At 38.0% G+C, this 17,702-nt stretch overlaps 1 protein-coding gene and 1 pseudogene across 2 annotated transcripts in view; one reads left to right on the forward strand and one right to left on the reverse strand.

Moving 5' to 3' along the window:
• The window catches only part of HCN1 (hyperpolarization activated cyclic nucleotide gated potassium channel 1), a 671,121-nt gene that overhangs the window by 224,653 nt on the left and 428,766 nt on the right, over nucleotides 1-17,702 (forward strand). The window lies entirely within an intron of this gene.
• LOC138166784 (inosine-5'-monophosphate dehydrogenase 1-like) lies at nucleotides 9,305-12,003 on the reverse strand (annotated as a pseudogene).

Raw genomic sequence — 17,702 nt, forward strand, 5'->3', positions numbered from 1 at the left:
CTATGTGATAATAATTCTGGATCACCACAGCTACAGGTGATCTGGAGTCCCTCCAGTGGGTGGCTGGTCAGTCCCTCCCCGGGGCTAAAACCTCAGCATGGAACTGGGCTTGGCTCCCAGAGCACAGTGCTGGCTGATTCCTGCCTCCCTGTCGGGCTGTCCTCAGCAGGAGGTTAGCTTTTCTGTGTCATTTTGTGGGTTCTGTAGTTCCAAAGTTTTTTCAGCATCCCCTTTACATGGATTGGAGGTGTTGAGAGCCAGAGCCTCATGGAGGTCCTATTTCTTCTCCTCCATTTTGTCTCTGCTCCTTCTTTCCTTCTGGTATCAGTGAATTTCAGTATGATGATGTCAGGTAGGTGATAAGTTCTTAGTAGTCTACTAGTTCCCATTTGCTAGCTAATTAACTCCCCTCCCCCCATTTCCCCTTAAAAAAATCTCAGACACAAAGCACCCTAGAGTTATGTGAGACCCATTTAGTACATGGGTTCTATATTGGATGCCAAACTACGTACAATTATACCTCACCTAGAAGGAGTTTAGTCAATAAGGTCATTGATCTGGAAATCAGTTATAAATAAATAACCTTGCAATTCATATGTGCAGCTAAAATAGATGTCATAATGTCCATGAATTCTAGGTGATATGCTTTAACCAACTGAAAAGGCCCTTTTACATATTCTTTTATTTGACAAACTTGGCTATTTTGTTTCTAAGCTCATGGCAGATTAGAAATAGCAAGTTATGAATGGGAAAGATTTTCTTAAGAGAACTAGAAGGAAAAAAAGAAAAGCCCTACAAAATTTGAAAAAGCAGATAACAATTAAAAACAAACACAGTAATCTGGGGCCCTATATAGCTTAGTAGGTCATAAAGGCACCACTATGTCATAATACAATAATTGATGTTGATATTGATGACTCTGTCTCTTTCAGAAAATTACAATTAATTGGGAATCTCTTAAGTGTAGGGACATTAATTCCTTCATTTTTGCGTCTTTCTAATTGTTAGTCTGGTAATTTTCACCTATTAGATAAGTGATGAAGATTTATTGAAGAAAGATATTCAATGCACTTAGTTTAAGAAGGGTGGGAATTGTATAATGGGATGAATGAGACATAGGTTTTTTGTTTTTTGTTTTATTGTTTTGGTAATTACTAATCAATTGTGGGTAGCAAATAATCAATGGTTCTGTCAGAAACCTACTACCTCCCCTAGAGAATACTGAGTGGTTAAGTAGATTTGGAAAATGGGGTTGTTTCTGATGAGTAGAAATCAACTCTGATTGATTAATAATTCATGATCAAATAACTTTAATAATGAGAGCTGAGCTTATTCTAATGACTCTGATCATGTCAATACTCTTAGATGGTGTAGAGTCCCTAATTTATACAAAAGAATCTATTTCCCATCCAGTCCTACCTGAGTAGAACAATGGACTGAATTCACCTATATTAGATTCTCTTCACTTTTTAATCAGAGCTAACCTCTCCCAGTTGGTCCTGCCCAAGATTTAGGAGAATATCTCTGTTAGACCTGTTCTTTACAAGAAAGTAAAAAACCAAACCAAAGCAATATATATATAAAATAATAATGAAATAATAACTTTTCTCAATGACTCACTTTAAAAAAATTCTTCCTTAAAAAATCTTAGTGTAAAAAAATTGCGCTTAAATCTTTATCTAACAGGAAAAGAAAATCAGCAATCCATAATAAATTTTCTAATAGTGGCAAAGGTTGTGGGTTTTTAAAGTTTTAAATACATTTTTATTAATAATTTTTATATTGCTTACATTTCCTCATGTATGCCTATTGCCTTTCTCTCCCTCTACCCCCCAAATTATCTCTCATAATAATGAATAAAAAAGGGAAAAAAATCAACAAAACTAATCAACATATTGAAAATATCTAACATTATTTGGAGCATTCTCCACCTATTGTTCTTCATCTCTGAAAAGAAGTAGAGGAAAACTTGCCTTCCAGTTTCTTTTCTTTGAGACCAAATTTAGTCTCACTTCAATTTTAAACATGCAGTTTCAATTGTTTTGTTTTAATTATAATATATATATAAAGATAAATTATATGATTTTGAAATAAACATATGAAGTACATTTTTAAATAAACAATATATACATTTTTGAATGCTATATAATTGTATAGTAGTATACTATAATATATAGTACTATACAGTATATAGAAGTATATAGAATACTATATAATTGTATTGTATATGCATGTGTATTTGTATTTGAAAAACAAAACTTATATGAGCTTGCTCATATCCTTTTGACCTTTACATCAAGTTTTTATTCAGTCAAGGATAGAATGACTAAACAACAATATTTAGAAATTATTTCTATTGAATATATTAAATTTATTTAATAAGTTTAAGTATTATGTAACATATTGAATATATGCAATGTCTTATTTAATATATGAAATAGTTTCCAAAAATACCCTTATGTTTAAAATAAAGTTTTCTATTTCAAAGCATTTCCCTCTTGAAGGGATTATAATACCAGTGATGTTCTCATGAGCACACACACAAAAAAAGAATTCTCCCTAAAAATCTTTTACAAATCTTAATAATAGTAGTAGTCCACATTTACAAATCATTATATTCATTCAATTCCAGGAATTTTCTGCTGAATTTTCCCATACAAACTTTGCTAATCCAATGAACAATCAAGTCATATGATTTGTGTACACTTGTTAATTAAAACACACTTTGCATTCAATTATTGCTTTGTTAGGAGCTCTCATTGATTTCAAGGGATTTGAATGTGTAAAGAGCTGCCCCAACAGGCAGTGTTTTAGTAAGCAGTGTTTTCTGCATGTTAGAAAGCACATTTCATGTTTGCTGGCACAGAACAGCTTTTACCTGATTTATATAATCAAGTCAGGAACAGAAGGAATTCTGGATTCCCAAAGATGACTGTTCATTATGTTGTCTATGCTTTCACTGAATAGTGAAACAAGATGGTAAATTAGATGGGATGCTGGACTTGGAGTCAGGAAGACCAGAGTTCAAATCCTACCTATGAAATTTCCAAACTGTGTGACTCTGGGTAAGTTATTTAAACTTCTCAGCATCTTGGTTCCTTTATCTATAAAATGAAGAGGATGTTGTTGTACATATTACATAATATACATGTGGAAAATATATAATATAAATGTTACACAATGCACATACATACACACAAAAAGTCACACTTTTATAATTACATATGTATAAATCTCTATCTCTATGTCTATAGGTAGACATAGATATAAATACAGATAGATAGGCATAGATGTAGATAAACACATCTTCAAAAGTCTTGCTTCCTGTATTTGGTAGGGAAGTTTGTCTGGAAAACTTGGAAAAAAAACTCAACCCCATTCTTATTTTAGGAATACTACATCACTTTGAACACTATATCATTATAAATAAGTATTTTTAATGTTTAAAATCTATACTGTGCCTTTTGTAGTGGACCTAGCAACACCTTAGATGTTAGAATTAAGTTCCCTTACTAATGTCTGATTTAATTTTAAGAAATGATTTAGGTACAGAAGAAACTAAAAACAATATATTTCTTTTCTAATCTGTAATTCTATTTTTTAGAAGTATAATGACATAGAAAAAGTCAGAAGACCTGAGTTGACCCTTATAAAATATGTTTTAACCCCTTTTAGTCTTAACTTCTTTATCTGTAAGAGATGATCACAATTTCATTATTTACTTCACAAGATTTTACTGAAGAGACTTTGAAATATTGTCTATAACTCTTTGACCTACACCAAACCAGATAAATGTGTGTTATTTCCAAAAGATGTTTGCTTCTAGGTGTAAAATAAACAAAATATGACAGTAGATTTATATACAATGTTTTTATTCAAATTCTGTCTCTATCTAACCCTTTAATTTTCTTAACTCTTAAATATTCCACTTTTCTTTGATCTTTTTTATCCAAAAATCTCCCTCCCCACACTTACATTTCCATTCAGTTTTCAACTTTCTTTTCTAATTTTATTGGCATGTAGACTAGACTGAAAAAGAGAATGAAAAATATTTTTAGTATTTTTTTATCTTCTTTACCAAATTCAATCCCAATTACCTAACTTTTTCCACCACCGTGATACAGATACAATAATTTTTTTTTAAGCATCACCCTGTGTCTGATATTTACTGGGAGAAAGAACCATTCCCTGTACTCTCCTGAATTCCTAACTTTCTCTGGAAATCATAATAGGTTAACATAAGCTAGAATATACTAAAATTCTATGAAATTTTAGCACTAAGTCAGAAGAGCTGTGTTTTAATTTTGACTCAGTTATTAAGTAGGTAAGGGATCCTAAGGGTAAGTCACTTTGCTTTTATGTGGGGCAAAATCCTCATCTATCAAAGGAGACAGTAATAAATGCCACATCTAGTTGAAATAATTGTTGTATAATTTAAATGAGAAAATGTTACATATTTTGAAAAAGTCAAAGGTCTATACAAATGAAAGTGACACATCAATCACCAAAATCATTTTGTATAACAGAGATAAAAATGCTTTACATCCTAATGGATATGAAACTCATATAGGTTTTATTATAGGGTGTGATGGCAGATATGTTTATACTTGTTCTTATACTTGTTCAATTTTGCTCTTAAAATATAATTTGGAAATGAAAAAAATGTAGGTAATTCGTCTCAATACTTTGACTAATGTATGATTATTACCTAAATTGTTGTAATATTAAAAAGAAATAAAATATAGCTTCAAGTCTTTCCTAAACTGGTAATTCTCAGTGAGAATATTTTTACTTTATTCTGCCTAAATTTTTCGTCTTCTTCATTTCATTTTATTATTCCACTTTATATCCTCTTCACAAGTCTAAGTTCTTCCTCCTTTTATTGTCTTTATACATTTCTCATCCCTCGGTAGACTTGTTACCTTTAGTTATTTTTCTGGGAATGCTTCAATCTTTTAATTCACCCCCAACATTTTTATAGTAATTTTTGTCTTTCTTTATGTAGTTGCCACTCATTGTCTCACAATGATATCAATCACTGAAAATACAGAATTAAGCCACTTGTTCAGTTTTTTAAAAAGCTACCATGGAGCATAGTTTTTAGTTTGCTTTTACAACAATGCTTAATTTAGCACTTGTCAAATTAATGCATATATATGTATATATACAAACATATATACATATATATGTATATATATATATCCAGAATAATATTAAGATATTAGTCCCTAGCAAGAGTGCCTTCAGTTTTGATCACAGAATGCTTGAAACTCCTGCTCATTCTTTTTCCTATTGAAAAGTGATTCTCCCTCCCTAACGTTACTCCAACCTGTGTGCCCCCAATGGCATAGTTTGAAAGAGTACTTAAACTGCAAGCACTATTTTTATAGGATGAATAAAGAGATTTTCTTAATCTGTCCTATTTTTAAAATGATGTGGCCATGTGACCTAGGGATTTATGAGTCTAAACACATTATAGTAATTAACCTTCCCGCCAAGATGAAGCCTCTGCATCTTAAGCCTACTGAAGATAGGAGGTGTTGAATTATCAGCATGTGTTGACAAAGTCTAATGATCTAATTATCATTTCTTGTAAGCACATTGTCTCTATATACAGTTAGTGCTAGGAAAAGTATAAAACTGAGATCCCCAGTGCATTCACCTTTACTTTTTTTCCCTCTACAGAATTGGCACCGGAAATAATAAAAGATTAAAAATAGAAAATAACATTGTAAGACTCAGGATATTACACTGAAGAGGCTACTTAACTGATGACAAAGCCTATTACTTTATCTGCTTCTCTTTATCACAATCCTCAGAAACCTACAAAAACTTTGTTCTCCCACCTTAAGTGTTGACTTTGATCATTCAGCTAATGCCATACAAATGCTTATAGAAATGCTACCCTATTGAACCAGGAAAAACTCAGATAAGTGACTCTCCCTGTATTCCAGCTTTAATGCACTTTTTTTTTTCAAAAAATGAAATTTTATATAAAACAGTCTTTATTTAAAAACAAAACCTTAAGAGCTACAGGTATTTTTTTCCCCTTGGGTTGGGGGGGGGGACATGAAATCTCCTATTTGTGCCCCATCTTATCCTGTTGTTATTATTTGTTATTATTATTATTAATTATTACCACTGTCCATTTAAATCTTTTTTTTTAATTTTTGGAGGGCAATTGGGGTTAAGTGACTTGCCCATGGTCACATGGCTAGAATTTTGTGTAAAGTGTCTGAGGCTGGATTTGAACTCAGGTCCTCCTGACTCCGGGGCCAGTGCTCTATTCACTGTGCCACTTAGCCACCCCTTTCCTTTTAAATCTTATTTTCAGTTTTAGGTGGTTTTGTGAAACTATCACTATGTTGTTATTCAGAATATTTATATATTTTCTTTTCTCTCAAAATAGACAAACTAGATAGGTCCTTAGAGGCATACAAAGTTAATACAGAAGATAATTAGCTAGCAAAAGGAATATATGTTGCATGGTACAGGTTTCATAATGTCTACTTATATTTTGTCCATATCTTGTCTTCTCTACCCTCTATATATGAAGCTTCTGGGTCACAGAGCACACAGGAAAATGTTCCTCATTGTAAGGACCCTGGGTGAAACTCAAAGCCTTTTCCAAATTCCCCAGCTCAAGAACACCCATATTACTACATAGTTTTATAGGAATCAGAGTTGAAAGGTGTCTAAGACATAGTCTGGTAACAAATCCTTCTTTTTACTCATGAGAAAAGAGAGACTCATGAAGCTGAAGAGAGTTTCTCAAAGTCCTACAACTAATATGGCTCTCGCTACTCTGCCTCTTTCCCACAAGATATACAACTAAAATTCCACTGTTGCAGAATATGTACATGTATATGTATGTATGTATATGTATATGTGCACACACACATATGCTATGCCTATTCTTTCTTCCTTGTTTAGGAACTCCCTGATGGGTAAACTCCCTTTATTTATGCATGTTGGTAAGTCTTGTGTAATTTATAGTCTTAGAAAGTTGCCTGGAACATTAAGAGATTAAGTGACAAGTGACATGCCTGTGGTCAATTAGCATATTTCATAAGTAGGAGTTGAACTCAGTCCTTCTAACTCTAAAGCACACCTCTAACCATTATTACATGATACCTCTCTTGAGACAATTCATTATATTTTAGGATTTCAAAGGATCCATGAAGCCTTTCTGGACTTTCTAACTAGTCATAAGACAACAAATACATTCCATAGGTAGGCCCATTCTCCAAACCTTTCCAATAAGTGTGACACACAAGATCTAAAAGTCTGCTGTCATGCTATTAAGAAATCAAGCCCTTTCTCTCACCTTCCAGTTCAGTACAAAATTTATTTAGTTCTTCTTAAGGAGTTTTTAATATTTTTAAATTAAATTTCTCTTCTTTCTACCTTCTCCTCACTCCTACTGACACAATGAAGAAAAACAAAGCCTGCTAACAAATACATTTCCTTTTTAGGGAAATGCATTATATTTTAAATATGTGCTATTTCACTTAATGTTTGTTCTCTTTTCTCAAATACCTTTGATTTTCCACTTGTTATAATTTCATTCGGTTTTGTGGTTATAATTTTGTATTTTTGAATTTACTTTTTGTTTTATAATTTCTTATGATTTCAAAATAAAAACCCACCAGTAGCCATTTATATAGAAATCTTTAAATAGAAAGTAAATTAAAATAATAATAAAAGTATTTTCTAGTTTTTTTTGAAGTGTTATTATACATAAACACTTTAAAAGTTTTTAAGTATGGCATTATGAATTAGGTTAGGGCTTACCTTTTTTTAAATAGCTCAAATGATAGAAAATGGCCTTCAAATTCTTGTTTCCTGGGACCCATAGAGAATTTTGGTCCATAGTACTAGTCACAGATCCTTAAGAAAATCCATTGGCAGGGGTGGCCAGTTGGTGCAGTGAGTAAGATCACCGGCCCTGGAGTCAGGAGACCCGGGATAGGTTCTGGCCTCAGATACTTAGCACCTACACAAAATAACTGGCCGTGTAACCTTAAGCAAGTTACTAAACCCCAATTGCTTAAAAAAAAATCCATTGGCACAATTGTCTGATAAGCACAAGAATGGAATCCTCTGTAGATTCTGTACCTATTAAAGAGTCTGATTTGACACCAGTCCAATCACACTGATTGCTTTGTGTCTTTAACCTCTGAGACAAGGTGACTACCAAAACTGTACTTATCAGTATCTGCAATAATAACATCCTCTTCATGGTGATTTTCACATGGGGTAGTCAGCAGCAGTAGTAGGAAGTAGGTTGTGGAATGCATAAATGGATGAATGAATGAACAAGTGATCTTTATATAATCTGTCATAGTGCCCTATTGAAATATGAGATTACTCAAATACCAAGAAAAGCAGAGGAAAAATTCAAGACAAAAGTTTAGAAGAAACTTTTGTGTCATCCAGTATTTCTCTGCCTCAAGAATGTGGGCCTCTTTGGGAGGCATATTAACACTTTCAGGCCACTGGGGATTCCATTTAGTAAATTACCAATGAAATGCACTTAATTATTCCCTAGGAAGTCTGAAAGTATTGATATGACTCCCTGAGTATCTAACTTACTCTTAGGGTATAACATAAAGAACTTAGAAATTTATTTTTTAATTTTTTAAATTAAATTTTATGTTTATTTTTAGTTTATATCATTCATTTCCACAAGATTTTGAGTTACAAATTTTCTCACCATCTTTCCCCTACCCATCACCCCAAAATAGCAATCCCACTGTATACCCCCTCCCCCAATCTGCTCTCTCTTGTATCCCATCTTCCCTCGGACTTTCCAGTAGGGCAAGATGGATCTCTATACCCCAGTGCCTGTGTATCTTATTTCCTACTTCCATGCAAAAAAAAAAATTATATATATATATATTTAAACATTTGATTTTAAAACTTTGAATTCTAGATTCTTTCCCTTCGTCCTTCATCACCCACCCTTACTGGTAAGATAAGCAATTCAATATAGGTTGTATATGTGTATCTAGGCAAAACATTTACATAGTGAATATATTGTGAAAGATTGACTATATTTCCCTCCATCCTATCCTGATCCCTACTTGTTCTATTCTCTACTTTGACTCTGTCCTTTTTCAAAAGTGTGTGTTTCCAACTTCCCTTTCCTTACCCTCCATCATCCCCCCCTCGTCCTTTTCCCCCCTACTCTCCTGTAGGGCAAGATACCCTATTTAGTGTATATGTCATTCCCTCCCAAAGCCAAATTCAATGAGAGTAAGGTCGACCCATCCCCTTTTGCCTTTTTATTTTTTTTGCTTTATTCATCTTATTTAATACACAACAACACAACCGTGGCCCCAAAGTGTGCAAAGTTAAAGCCTTCAGACTTGGCTGGGGATGGAGAGGGGGTATGGGCTGGAGCAGCAAAGGAATGAGACTGAATGGATTGCCTTCCCTCTCTGCTGTCTCTGTTCCCCATCACCTCTGAGGAGGACCGACTTAAGACCAAGTCCCTGTGGGCAACTTGAGGGACCAGGGGAAGGGGGCAGAGACCTTCCTCTGGTTGGGAATGGGGGCAAAAGCCCACAATAGCCACAGTCTAAGTAAGTAGAGGAGAGGGGGAGGCAGGGCCAAGGAGAGCACCAATCTCTGTGGGGCGAGGGGTGTAGCAAACACCCTACAGGACAAGAAGCTAGGAATGCTGGGGTAGGAGCTTTCCCTGTAGCCACCACCGTCCCCGCCTCAGAGCTAGGGCCTCAGAACAGCCCATGTTTGGAGAAAAGGAGCAGGGTGAAGCAAGAGAGACCTGAGGCAGGTGCAAGTCCTGGGCAACCAGGCTGGTGGGCTCACAGGGGCCTGAGGAGCGAGCTGCTCCTGGGAGAAGAGGAGGCTTGAGTTTTCTCCAGGAGATTAGTCCTGGTGCAAGGGGAAGGGAGGAGGGTTAAGGGGGGGGAGAGACCACAGCCTCCTATGGGGCTAACTCCAGTTACCTGCTCCCCTCCCAGGAGGACAAGGGTTTGGGAACCCTTAGCGCAAATCCATGGGGGACACTCAGGCCACTCAGTTACGGAGGGACGGGACTCCTTCACCCCCTCCTCGGCCACCACCGCTGTCCTTAGTACAGCCACTTCTCATAAGAATGGAGGCCATGGACGCCGCCCTCGATCTGAGCTGACATCGCTGTTTCTCAAACTTCAGCTCTCCAGAATACATCATGGATAGCAGGGCAGAGAGACTCCGGGAACCGATATCCTGGCAGCCATGCTGGATGCCAGCGATGAGGTAGGGCACAAACTTCTGGATGGAACCCAACACACCTTGTGCAGCCTTCACCTTGTCCCCCTCACTGAAATATCTCTTCTGGCTGCTACTGCTCTTTTCCATAGCATCCAGGGAGCCCATGCCCCAGTACTTCTTGAGCTGCACCCCATCAGAGAAGTAGTACTCCCCAGGGGCCTCCGTGGTAGCTTCCAGCAGGGAGCCCATCATCACTGTGGAGGCTCCAAGGGCCAGGGCCTTGACCACATACCCCACCTTCTGAATCCCACCATCTGCAATGACGGGGACTCCAAAGCGATGGGCGAATTCTGCCACCTTGTACACAGCAGTGCCTTGAGGCCGGCCACATGCCATCACTTCCTGGGTGATGCAGATGGAGCCACAGCCCATGCCCAGTCGAAGCCCATCCACACCTGCATCGATCAGGTTCTTGGCCTGTGCTGCTGTCACCACATCCCCACCAATCACCTGCAGTTGGGGGTACTTCTGCTTGATATGGTGCACGATAGCAATCTGATACACCGAATTCCCTTGAGATGAGTCCAGCACAATGATGTCGGCACCCGCCTGAGTAAGCAAGTCCAGGCAGTATTTTTCATCCTCCCGGTGCCCACAGCAGCTCCACAGAGCAACTGCTTGTGGGAATCTTTGGAGGCCAGGGGATAATACCGGTTCTTCTTCAGGTCAGTCCCGGCAATGATGGCTACCAATTCATCACTGTCATTAACAATGGGCAGCTTTCCTTTCTTGCTGCACTACAGGATCTCATTGGCTTCTTTCAATGTCACACCTGCGGGTGCCACCACCACATCGTTCCGGCTTGTCATCACCTCACTGAGAAAGGTTGCATGGTCCTTCTCGGCAAGGACTTCTATGTCACGGGAAGTCACTGTGCCCACCAGCTTGCTGCCCATGGTGCCTGTCTCAGTTATGGGGATGCTTGAGAAACTGTGCCACATCTTGGCCTCCAGCACATCACCCACTGTGTGTGAGGGGCTCAACACCACTGGATCTGTGGTAAAGCCCTGTTTAAATTTCTTGACCTTGCGCACCTCATAGGCTTGGAACTCAGGAGTACAGTTATGGTGGATGAAACCAATGCCACCCATAAGAGCCATTGCAATGGCCATATCAGCTTCAGTTACAGTATCCATAAGGGGATGAGATCAATGGTGTCTTCAGAGTGATTTTCCGAGTTAGGGCTGAAGTCAAATCCACCTCATCGGCCATGAAGTCTATGAATCCTGTCAGGATCAGGAAATCATTGTAGGTGAGGCCTTCAGAGATGGCGAAGAGTTGCTGCACCGTGAGCCCATCCTCGGCCACGTAGCTGGGGCGGCCGCTGACCAGGTAGTCCGCCATGCTCTCAGGCTCATAGCCAGCCTGCAGCAGGTGGGCGCTGCTGTGCCGCCATCTTGTGTCCTGGGTGCTGCCCCCGGCTCCCGGCTCCGGCCCGCCTCCCTGCAGCGACCTGACTCCTGTCCCAGGCCCATGCCAGGGCAGTGGCGGCTGCAGCAGCCGCACCTCCATGCGGCGACTGCAACCTCTCCGCCTCCCCCTCCTTTTGCCTTCTTGTTCTTCCCCTCCATTGGAACAGTTTTCCCTTGCCTCTAATATATGGGATGATTTATCCCATTCTGTCTCTCCCCATCTCCTCTCATTATATTCCTCTCTCACCTCTCAATTTCACCTTTTAAGTATCATACCTCCCTATTCAACTGGTCCTGTGCCCTCCATCTATATATACCTATACACATATATACACACACTCACATATGTATTGATATGCCCATATGCCCTCCTATATACACATATGTATGTATGTATACACACACCCATATATATATATATACATACATAACATACACACACATTTATATTCCCTCAAAGTATTCTCATACTGAGAAAAGTTTTATAAGTTGCAATTATCAATTTTTCATGTACGGATATAAATAGTTCGACTTTGGTAAGTTCCTTAGGATTTCTTTTCCCTGTTTACCTTCCCATGCTTTTCTTGTTTCTTGTATATGAATGTTAAATGTTTTATTCAACTCTGTTTTTTCATCAAGAATGTTTGATAGTCCTCTATTCCACTGAATGACCATATTTCCCCTGAAACATGATACTCAGTTTTGCTGGGTAGGTGATTCTTGGTTTTAATCCTAGCTCCATTGACCTCTGGAATATCATATTCCAAACCCTTTGATCCATCAACGTAAAAGTTTCCAGATCCTGTGTTATCCTGATTGTGTTTCCACAATATTCAAATTGTTTCTTCTTGGCTGCTTATAATATTTTCTCCTTTATTTGGGAACTCTGGAACCTGGTTATAATATTCCTAGGAGTTTTCTTTTTGGGATCTTTTTCAGGAGGTGATTAGTGGATTCTTTCAACCTCTGTTTTGTCCTCTGGTTCTGAAACATCAGGGCAATTTTCCTTGAGAATTTCTTGAAGTATGATTTCTGGGTTCTTTTTTTGAACATAGCTTTCAGGTAGTCCAATAATTTTTAAATTATCTCTCCTGGATCTATTTTCCAGGTCAGTGGCTTTTCCATGACATATTTCACATTGCCTTCTATTTTTTCATTTGTTTGGATATGTTTAATAGTATCTTAATTTATCTTAAAGTCACTAGTTTCCATTTGCTTCAATCTAATTCTGAAGGAATGATTCTCTTCAGTGAGCTTTTGAGATTCTTTTTCCATCTAGCAAATTTGGCTTTTAAGGCATTCTCCTCATTGCCTTTTTTTGCCATTTGAATTAGTCTATTTTTTAAAGTGTTATTTTCTTCAGTCAGGTTGTTGTCTCTTTTCATGATTTTCTTGCATCATTCTCACTTCTCTTCCCAATTTTTCTTCCACTTCTCTTATTTGGTTTTCAAAATCCTTCTTAAGCTCCTCTATAGCCTTTAACCAATTCATGTTTTTCTTTGAAGCTTTTGGTGCAGGAGTTCAAACTTCCTTGTCTTCCTTCTGTTCCATGCTTTGATCCTTTTTGTCCCCCAAAAAGAAGTCCAAAGTCAGATTGCTCTGTTTGGTTTGCTTCCTTTGCTTGCTCATGTTACCTCTCAATTATTTGACTTATGAGCTTTTTTCCACAGTAGAAATCTGCTTCCAGAGAGGAGAGCTTTGTCCAAAGTCATTGGGGTTTTCTCAGTTGCCAGAGCTATTAGTTGGGTACCCTCTCAGAAGCCTCCACTGGTTCTGGCACACTGGACATGTACCCCATGACTTTCACCCTTGACAGCAATCCAGATCCAAGCAGGTTAAGGCAGGAGTGATTATCCCTCAGACTGGTTGCTTGGTCCCCCTATAATCTGCAGACCAGGGGCTCTGAAACAGCCATGTGGTGGCAGCAGCACAACTGCTGCACCTTAGCTGCTTCGCCCTCTGGTGGGCAGAGGCCGGACCACACTCCCAGACCCCCTGTTCCCAAAGCCCACTGACCTCTCACTTTATCTTTGGCATTTATGGGTTGACAATTCTGGAAACTGCCCCAGCTGCCAGTGATCTACTCCTTGAGTCCCTCTAGCCATGGCTGGTTGGGCTGCCATGGGGCTAAAACCATGGACTAAAACCATCATGTGTGGCTAGGCTCTGCTTCCAGAGTGCTGCAACAGACCCTTCCTCCCAGCCTGCCGGCCTGTCTTCAGTGGGAGGTTTGTTTCTCTCTGTCACTTTGTGGGTTCTGTAGCCTTAAAGTTTGTTTAGAGTCATTTTCATAGGTATTTGAGGTGGTTATGAGGGGAGTGCAGGGAGTTGTCCTGCTTCTATGCTGCCATCTTCAAGAACTTATAAATTTAGATTGATATTTTTAAATGAGTCACTATATAGAGGGAAAAAGGGAAGGGGGAGTCATTAATGAGAAATAATAATAATAGTAATAAGTAATAATAAAGTAACCACTCAGAAAGTGTCAAACTGATCCCCTATATCTCCATATAGATTGTGTTATCATTTGGGAAGTTAAATGATATTTCTTTACTATCAATTCAAAGTGTAGGGTATTCCCTTTGGATTCCAGCCCAGGTGTGGTAGAGATTTACCAGCTTTACTGTCTTGCTTATGTAGATTTTCACCAAGCCTAAGTGATTCTGAGATGGAATTTGAATTAGTGAATTCCTAATTCAATGCTGCTCTAGGCATTTTTTTTTTGCCTAGAGTTTCGCCTGTGTTTGTAGGTGCACACAGAACTGAATGGTATTGAAAAGGTCTACAAGAAATGAAAGGTGTTTCCACAAGAAATGACAAAAACTAAAACTGAGAATAAAGGAAATTAGAAAAAGAAATTATATCTTTTATTGTGGGAGAATAGAAACCTTGTCCTTTTTTAATAGAAAAAATAAATCAGACGGTTTGCAATGATAATTTTTTGTTAAAAAGGCAAGATTTAAAAACACTCAGTATTTGACCATTAACATTTCAAAGTGCCTTAGAATAATAACACCATGGTAATAAGGATAACATTCAGCACAATTAGAGCTGTCTAAAAGGGGATTAACAAATAGTTAGGGCATTCTGCTTCATGAGAGATTTTCAAGAGAAAGTTGGATTGCTCTGTGTTAGAGATTTGTAGGGAGTATTCTTGTTTTGATACGGTTGGATTAGGTGTCTCTGAAGTCTTTTCCAGCCCAGAGATTCTATGAGATTTGGGGATAGAGTTAAATTTGATTCAACTCCATTTAGTCCAATTTGCCAAACATTTATTATTTCTTGTTTACAGGAAACCATGCTAAATACTGACGGTGATACAGCATTAAGTAAGACAGTCCCTGCTTTTTGGGTGTTTGCAATCTAATGAATTAATGAATGATAAAACATCTATTAAATGCTATTACATGTCAAGCACTGTGATAAATAGTGAGGATACAAATAAAAAGTGAGACAGTAATAACTCTAAAGGAATTCACATTCCAATTAGGGAACATAATAGTAGGCATGGGAACTTAATTTGAAGTTTCATTGGTACAGTGCGTACCTGGCAAAGAACTTCATCTTTCAATACAGGTCAATTTCATCTTTCTAATTTATGGCCTTAAAAAATTGCCAAGAACCCTGAGAGGTATTAAGCTTACACCAGATTATATAGGCTGTATGGATGCAAGTTGGCCTTCTTCTAAGACCAGCCCTCTCTTCACTGCCCCACACTGCCTCTAAGAATTATAATAGTTGGGTATACTACCTAGAGAGCAATTATGCCACAAAATGTTTGGTCATAAGTGCATGAAGGAGATAAAAAATGCTATGTGAGACCTCACTGGGGAGCAGAACTTAATGATAAGGGGCATCTGGTAGTAACATTTGCATTGTAATTTAAAGGATTTGAGGAACCCAAAGAAGAAGAGAGGTAGGGTAGGGAGTATACTCTGGACACAAAGAATAACCTGAACAAAGATGTTGAAGCAGAAATGTGAAGACAGTGTTGTTAGGAATCAAAAAGTTCATTTTGGTTAGAATGCAGATTGTACTGAATGGCAGTACTATGAGATAACATTAGAATGGTGGAATGACCCCCGATTATGAAAAGTTTGAAAAGTTAGGCTAAGGAGTTTGAACTTTAATCTGTAGGTAATTATAATGGTAATGTAATTTGAATTTGAAGATCCTTTTGTGTTGGCAAAAGTAGCAGGTATTTAGCGCTTAAGTAATTGATCAAGCCTCTGTTGGGGAAACAGAAGGTATGAACTCCTGTCTCCTGTTACTGAAGTAACAGGAAGGGGTTGGCTGAAACAGGAAGCTAATGCTATGTGTATATAAGGAAAAGCCTCAGAGAGGCACAGCCAGAATTTCTTGGGACCAGCATATGGTAGCATAGAAGTTACACAAGAAAGAATGGAGAACAGAGCCAGAATTTCCTGAGAACTCGTCGTGGTGGAGCTTCTTCTGAACAGGAGCCCAGGAACCCAGAGCCTGGAGCCAGGAGCCAGGAGCCCAGGTGACTGAAGAAGCATGACTGTGATGCTGAGACTTTGTTTGTTTGTGGCTTGGTTGAGCCTTGAATTTCCTGGCGCAGAAATTGTGAAAGATCTGACATAGACCAGACCCTGTGAACTTAAGTGTGGAGCAAGACCTACCCAAAGAGCTGGACAAGGAATTGGGAGCTGTCTGCCTTTGAACCAAGGGGACAGTCTGGTGAATTCAGGTAGAATCTGGGACCATGGAAGGGTATACAGGGAATCTGAGAACCTCCCCCAAGTCAAGATGAAAAGACCTCTCCATGGGTACTGAGTAATGATGAAATTGTAGTTTACTAGTGACCTAGGGGGAGAGGGTTTTGTGTATGATACTTAGTATTTGGTTGCTGAATAAGTGACTGATTGAGTTAGTCAAGTTTGCCCCAGGAGTGGAAGACTTTGACTATTGTACTTTGAGATGATTGTTCTTTGTTCTAAATATTGTGACCACTTTGTTGAAAAGTATGTGGCCATTTTAATGATAAGCTGTTGTGAATATTATATTGTGACTTTCTGTGATAAATTGTACTATGTGAATGCTGTACCTTCATTTTCTATGGATGTTTTGCTTTGATTTGTTATAGAATAAATAGAGTGTTCACTATATAGTATAATCAGAACCTTAAAAGTTGTTCACGGTAGCTGTCCTCTGGAAAGCTGCTTGTACATGGCATTTATTAAAAAGCTTTGAGAAGGATGGTATCATATGAAGGAAGAATTGTTTGACAATCATGAAGTGTGGTTTGGAGGGTAGGAGTAATGAAGATTGAAAGAACTTTTGTTGTTCAGTTGTATCAGTGGTGTCTGACTCTGTGATCCCATTTGGGATTATCTTGGTAAAGGTACTAGAGTGGTTTGCCTTTTCCTTCTGGCCACCCAGCTAGTCAGTGTCAGAGGTGGGATTTGAACTAAGATGAGTCTTCCTGAATCCAGGCCAGGCACTCTAACCACTGTGCCACCTAGCTGCCTAAGGATACCTATTAGAAAACTTACAATAGTCTAATTGATTAATCAGGGTGGTGATGGTCAGAACAGGGAACAGTGACAAAAACATGAGAGATATTGTGGAGGTAGAATTGTCAGGCAAAAAAAAAAAAGCAAACCAAACTTATTAAATATGGGAAGTGAGGGAAAGGGAAGAATAATAGATAATCGCAAGATTTTGAATATAGGAAAATTAATTAATGATTATACCACTGACAGAAATAATAAATCTAGCATGTCTTTGTATTTTCAGGGCCTAGCACAGTGATGGGAAGATAGAAGGTATTTAATAAATGCTTGTTATTTGTAGAGGAGGTTGTTTTTTGGGAAAGAGCATTAGATTGGAAAACAGAGCTTTTATATCAGAATTTTATCCTTTTAACTTTGGGCAAAATCCATTTAACCTCTCAGAGTCTGAGATCCACGTAAAATGGGAGAGTTGACTAAATCTTTAAAGTCCCTTCTAGGTCCAAAATATATGATCTGACATTAAACTCAATTT

This window comes from Petaurus breviceps, unplaced genomic scaffold, assembly GCF_028583685.1.
Source record: "Petaurus breviceps papuanus isolate PSGF00001 unplaced genomic scaffold, PetGlider_PUasm1.0 226, whole genome shotgun sequence".
NCBI lineage: Eukaryota > Metazoa > Chordata > Mammalia > Diprotodontia > Petauridae > Petaurus > Petaurus breviceps.